Source organism: Ictidomys tridecemlineatus, chromosome 10 (genome assembly GCF_052094955.1).
Source record: "Ictidomys tridecemlineatus isolate mIctTri1 chromosome 10, mIctTri1.hap1, whole genome shotgun sequence".
NCBI lineage: Eukaryota > Metazoa > Chordata > Mammalia > Rodentia > Sciuridae > Ictidomys > Ictidomys tridecemlineatus.
Window position 1 is genome coordinate 110,535,672 of NC_135486.1, and position 6,873 is coordinate 110,542,544.

General features: G+C 41.0%; 1 non-coding gene across 1 annotated transcript; it reads left to right on the forward strand.

The window, feature by feature from the left end:
* Positions 1–4,229: 4,229 nt before the first annotated feature.
* Trnaw-cca (transfer RNA tryptophan (anticodon CCA)) lies at positions 4,230–4,301 on the forward strand. The gene has a single exon. It is a non-coding gene; the product is annotated as a tRNA-Trp (tRNA).
* Positions 4,302–6,873: the final 2,572 nt, after the last annotated feature.

A 6,873-nucleotide genomic window follows, 5' to 3' on the forward strand; every position in this document is an offset into this window, starting at 1 on the left:
CTCACACCGATAAAGTCATCTGATCCTTTACAAAGAAGCCAAAGGCATACATTGGACAAAAGACAGTGTTTTTTAAACTCACATTGTGGGGAAACTGGTTATCCATATATAAAAGGATAAGACTAGATTCTTATCTCTCACCCTACACAAACAGCAGCCCAAAAATGTATCAAAGACCTAGGAATTACACCAGAAACTATTCAACTCCTAGAAGAAAATGTAGGGTCAACACTTCAACATATAGACACAGGCAATGACTTTCTCCATAGGACCCTTAAAAGTCAAGCAATAATGCCAAGAGTTAATAAATTGAATGGCATCAAATAAAAAATGTTTCTGCACAGCAAAGGAAACAATTAGGAATGCAAAAAGAAAATCTACAGAATGAAGAAAATCTTTGCTAGCTACTCTTCTGACAGAGGATTAATATTTAGAATACATAAAGAACTAAAGAAATTTAACACCCCCAAACCAAATAATCCAATTAATAAATGGGCAAATGAACTAAATAGACATGTCTCCAAAGAAGAAATACAAATGGTCAACAAATATATGAAAAAAATGTTCAACATTATTAGCAATTAGGGAAATGCAAATCAAAACTACACTGAGATTTCATCTTCCTCCAGTCTGATAGGTTACAAAAATTTAACAAGAATTCATTATTAGTGATGTTGGTCAAATTATATTGTTCTATTATGTATTGTGTGCATGTACCAATATGTAACAACAAATTCCATCAGTATATACAACCATAAAAATATGTGAGAGGAAAAAAAATTTATTATTAGCAGGTGTGGATGTGAATGTCTGTTATCCCAGGCTGAAGTAGGAGAATCACAAATTCAAAGCCAGCCTCAGCAACTTAGGAAAATTTATCAAGACCCTGTCTCAAAATAATAAATAAGACGGGCTGGGGTTGTGGCTCCGTGGTCGAGTATCCCCCTAGGTTCAAACATTCTCCCCTTACCAAAAAAAGTAGAGGTGGGGGTGGGGGTGCAGGGAGCGCTGGGTCAAATTACATTGTTTTGTTATGTGAGTGTATGAATATGTAATAACAAATTCCATCATTTTGTACAACTATAATGCACCAATAAAAATTTGAAGAAAAGGAATTCATTTTTGATTTATTGACTTATTGATGCTCTCTAATAAACCACAACAAACATCGACAGTAATATATTTTCCTGACCTAAACCTTCAGCTGGATTCTTTATTGGGAGGTTGGGGCACTCACTAAATTGCCCAGGCTGGCCTTCAACTCCCCATTCTCCTGCCTCACCTCAGGAGTGGCTGGGGCTTTAGGCTTGTGCCATGGCTTGATGATGATGATGATGATGATGCTGATAATAATGATCCTCCTCCTCCTCTTCCTCCTCCTCCTCCTCCTCCTCCTCCTCCTCCTCCTCCTCCTCTTTTCTTCTTCTTCCTTTTTCCCCCTTCCTCTCTCCATAGCCCACACTGTTAGTTCTATGTCACTCTTGCCTGCTCTGGTACTTTTATTATTCTCATTTTATACCTGTGCTCCAATCACTCACTAGACCTTGAACTCTCTGTCTTCAAAGTTCATTAGTTCCCAGTGGTGCGTGTAGATTGACAGTGCCAGGGAGTAGGATTTGGTCTTACCGGGAGTTTGTCACACGTACTTAGAGCTGCGTTTTGAACTCAAGGAAGACCTCGCCCAAGAGCCAGCGCCTATTCACTCCCACCCTTCAGGACTGGGCTTCCACCAGCCGCAGGTGTAGGGACGTGGCTTTCTCTTTACTACGTGGGCGCTTCCTAGCTCACTCAGAAAGTCCTTCTAAGTTTCACCGGGCTACTTGCTTGGCTTTATCCGGTCCAGGGGGTCTGACCTAAGGTTCCATACGGCAGGGAAGAGCGCAAAGGGGTGGCACATCCCAACTCCTGCTGAAGTGCGGGGGAGGGGGAGGGGACACAGAAGATTTCGGGGACCGGGGAGACCCCACAACACCGAGTCCTGGCTTCGGCCGCCTCCTGGTACTGACCCCTCTAGTGGGCTGGAGGACAAGGAGCTGCGGAAACTTCCGCCCCGGGGACCTTACAGGAGCACACAATACCAGGAAAAAGTGGCAAGTGGCACCTGCGTCCCCGCCCCTCCCCACGTCCTTCTTCGGACACTACGCTAACGCCACCCCAGCCCACGATCCCTACATCCGGAGCCTAGAAGGCCACAGAGAAAGGCCAGAGGCGGGCGCTGCAAGGACCGTACCCCTCCACCCCGGGTGGATCCAAGGGCAGAAGGGACACCAGCTACGATTATATCTCTAAAAGAGAAGTTTTTAGTTAACAAATGGACGAGAGGAGTGGGGGAGTCCAGATTTTTCCAGAGATGCTGGTATTTCCTACAATAGGCAATTGCATATTCTTTGAATCATTTTGTCTTTATTTGGCACTGGGGACCGAACCCAGGACCCCACGCATGCTAGGCAACGCTCTGTTTGCTGAGTCACACACCCAGGGCCCTAGACTTTTCTTGATAACTACACTTCACAGCACTTCACACCTCATTTTACGGACCAGTGGGCACATTAGCGTTGAACCACTCGCTGGGAAATTGGTGAAAAGGTATCCAATTATATATACCTGGAAAAAAGAACAAATCACTTATCTCCTTACACTACCAGTTCTAACCCCCAACTTTACCAGGAGGAGTATAAAGAGAGGTGATTTTTATAGATGTGATGAGAGGATTAAAATTCTCCAGCTCCAGGAGTTACCAGGGCAACTGATCCACCCTGAATTTGAGATAACTTATTCATCAGAGGTCTGCCTCACCAGTAAATAGATTGAGAGCTGGAACATTCTTCCTAATCTGACTAGTCTGGGTAAGCCAAAGTTCAGTGGGTAGTAGTAACTGTGAGCAATTGATCACCAGAAATCAGAGTTCACGTTTCCTAATGAAATTATTTACCCTGAAACCCCAACATCTAGAACAGATCTCTAAGTTCTTTTCAAATTCCTCCCTCTTTAATATTGATAATTTTGCCTAATAATTCACTAATCCCATTGGGGAAGGACAAGATTATCTTCCCATCAACCAATAAAATGTTCTGCACAGATGTGTACCTTTCTTTGCCATATTATATTGGAAAACACATCCATCCCCTTGGTGGAAAAGCCAATCCCCAAGTAAAACAATTTTTATTGCATCTGATGTCACAAAGGATTTGTTCTATTGTTTGCATTTTTCCAGCATCTTCAAATACAACCTTATCATTTATTCATTTCTTCATTATATTGTCACAAAAGACAAAAATTTTTTTTTTCTGATTCTGAGGCACCTAGAGTATTGGAATTCATAGACAGGGATAGAAAGGCTGCCAGGGGTTGGAAAAAGAGGGAATGAGAACCTGTTATATTCAGACTTAGCAGTAGAGTGCTTGCTGAATATGTGTAAGGTCCTGAGTTCTATCATTAGCACTCGAGGGCAAGAGCTTGCACACATGCACACACACACACACAAGAATTGAGTTTCAGTTTTGCAAAATGAAAAGAGTTGTACAGATTGGTTACACAACAATGTGAATGTAAGCATACATATAAGTGCTGATACTGAAATAAACAGTGTAATCCACAGTCTATTCAACATGCCAAAGAAAATGCCATGCCCTCCCCTCCCCACCTCTGTCCTTTAACCTGAGATCACAGGAAGTGGCAAGATGTATATGCAGAGCCTCCCTTGGTGCCTGTAGGTGTTCAACACCTCTTATAATTTCTTTTAATCTAATTATTTTTTTCTACAAAGACTGTGGTTGTTTTAAGCATAAAAGGAAGGAACTTTAAAGTGCCCTTTGAGATTACCAGGAAATAGTCTTCCTCCTAAGGTGCGACTCAAGTGCAAATATGTGAGCAGACGGACTAGGGAAAGAGAACTTGGATCCCTGATGACAGACACCCGCGCCCCTCCCCCAGCAGCCCCCCTGGTGAGCCGCGCTTGGCATTGAAAATTGTTTTCAGTCCTTCCCCTAACGACGCTCTCAGCCTTTATGGCCCTGGGAAGGTAGTTTTCCTGAATTACAAGAACGTGCCTTTTGGACCTCGCCGGCTTCATTTACTCGCTTTGAATCGTGACCTTACAAAAGGGACAAAGAACTCATAGTCAATACCAAATTATTGTAAAGGCAGAGCAAAACACAAATCCCGGTCACTGCACCTGACGACTGCTGAAATCAACATCCTTGTAAGACGCAATTCCACTACATTTCCCAGACCTCGTGGCGCAACGGTAGCGCGTCTGACTCCAGATCAGAAGGTTGCGTGTTCAAATCACGTCGGGGTCAGAGTTGGGGTACCTTTCTTTAGCCCCTGGGATTTATATTAAAAATTGTTTCTGAGTGAAATAAACGTCTTGCTGCTCTCAACGCCGACCTTCCTTAGCTTTTCTTTAGCCCCAAGAATTTTATTTTGAACAACTCTTGCAATGGACAGAAACTTGAACTGAAGAGTGAGGAAGTGAGGGGAAAAAATCCACAAGAGCTGAAATTTAGGTCATTCTGTTCACGTCCTTATCAGGATTTACCCCATCAGGACCAGGCTTCAGAGAAGACAGTCAGATGACTTCAAACAGGACCTGAAAACAACCCAGGAGAAGAGACTTTGTTAATTAATTCTTTCAAGTGCAGAAGTAGTTTTGGGGTCCCAGGACCCAGATATGGGGTATGGCACAGTTTCTTTGGGTTGATATCTGGATCACCTTGATGAATAAGTCAAAATCAATTTCTCTTTCTCTCTCTCTCCCCCTGTCCCTCTCCCTCCCTCCATCCTTCCCCCCTCCCGTCTTTCGTCTTTCTGCCCCTCCCTACACACACACACACACACACACACACACACACACACACACACACACGCACACTTTTCATTGTTTGAGTTTGTTCCCTCAATGTTCCTTCTGAACATTGTGGTTAAAGAGAAAATACTGTGAGTTGATTAAAAATGAATGATATATACAAGAAAGCTCTTGAAGTCCCCAAGAGTAGAAAATTACCAGAGCATTTATTACCATTACATTTAGGAGTTGAATGCATCCTTCCAATTTGGCTATGAAACAAATAAGTTCCAGATATAAACCAGCTGTCCTGCACCAAGAGGGAAGAGAAACACATGTTTAATGGAAATAGAGATAGCTCTATGCTTTCCAGGATTGAGCTTCCCCTGCATCAGCCTGTGGGCTGGCTCTTTCCTCAGTTTAAATGATTGTCCTGGTCTAGGCTGTAACTCTGTGGTAGGACACTTGCCTGGCATGCATAAGAGTCTGGATCCCATACCTAACACCTAAAGAAAAGATGAGAGTGGAGCTTCTTCTAAGTATTGTTTTTTAAAAAGTCAATTAAACAAACTTTAGAAATGGTAGAGGAACAGCTTGCTTTAATGTACCAGTGGCTTGAATGCACAACCTTCTGATCGGAGCATGTGCTCCTGTTTGTAAAAAGCCCCAACAGGAAATTCTTTGTATATCAATCTTATCACCTCTCAGTTGGATAGCTCAATATTTGTTGTCAGCTTTTCCAAAGAGTTTGGAATTCCCTCTGAGTTTCTTGTCATTTTGGGGGCAAGAGGTACTGAAAATTTAACCTGTGGGGCTTTACCACTGAGCCACAACCCCAGGCCTTTTTATTTTTCATTTTGAGACAAGGTCTCCTAATTGCTAAGTTGCTTAGGGCCTGGCAGTGGGGATTCTCTTCTTTCTAACCCTTCCTACAAAGTAGGAATCACTACTATTTATTGTGAACATTATTGTCATCTGTAATTTAGTACTGGACTATATCTTTCTGTTAACCTCCAGTGACTTTAGAATACATATATTTTTTCCAACTTCTTAAAGATCTGATTAAATAATCTTATAATATTAGGATTCCTTACAGTTAACCCTTGTATGTATGTCATCACTGAAAGAGGAAAGCACTAAAAATTTCCTCTAGATATATTCCAAGAAACCTGATTTTAATTGGACTGTGTAAGTGAAGACTGCTGGAATTTTATGCTTTTTGTTTAATCCCTTGGGTTAATCAAAGATTGGCAGAACCTATGAGGCTAGGATTAACATTGTAAAAGAGTAGACCTATAGCAGATTTCTAGAAATTCATTCACATTTATGAACTTTTAAAATGCAGTGATAACCTTTTGTTCTTCATAAGCATAGTCTCATCCCCATATTAATTACAGCACTTAAAATTCTAAAACCTTTAGGAAATTGAAAAATATAAGTACAAAACAAAGCAAAGTCTTTTCTCAAAAACACTTTTTTTTAAGATTTCAATAGAATATAGCCGTTTCGTTTAGGCTGTTTGACCTGAGTGGGGGTTGAATTTGAAAACTGGTACTCCTTGGTATTGAGTGTGTTTTTATTATGAAAATTCTTCCTCCTGTGTGACCCAGACAGTCAGATGTCACAATTTTGCAGAGCTAGTCAGAGTAGAATCAAATTAGTTTTTAAATGCATTGAACACGTAGATTCAAGACTTTTGAATTTACTCAATTTAAAATAATAAGAAATTTTACTTATCAGTTATCTTGGAGAAGTGAGTGTTGTTTTTGAGATTTTTTTCCCCCAACTAAAAATTATTTCTAGATGGATGTATGCTTTGTGCTGATCTCTGCTTCAGTATATTTACCTACCATTTTATTTAGAGAAGATACTATATAGTAGAACTAAGGCCTTTTGTTTCAGAGCCAGGTTTTCATCCTATTTAATCCTTTATATACTTTGACTATTCCATGTTCATGATATAAGACTAGATTTGTGATAGAGAATTTTCAGTATCATAACAGACTTACCCTGTTCAAGCCAGCATGATAGCTTCACATTGGGTAGTAGCAGAAGACTAAAGATTGAATAAATTTGATTCCAAGAGA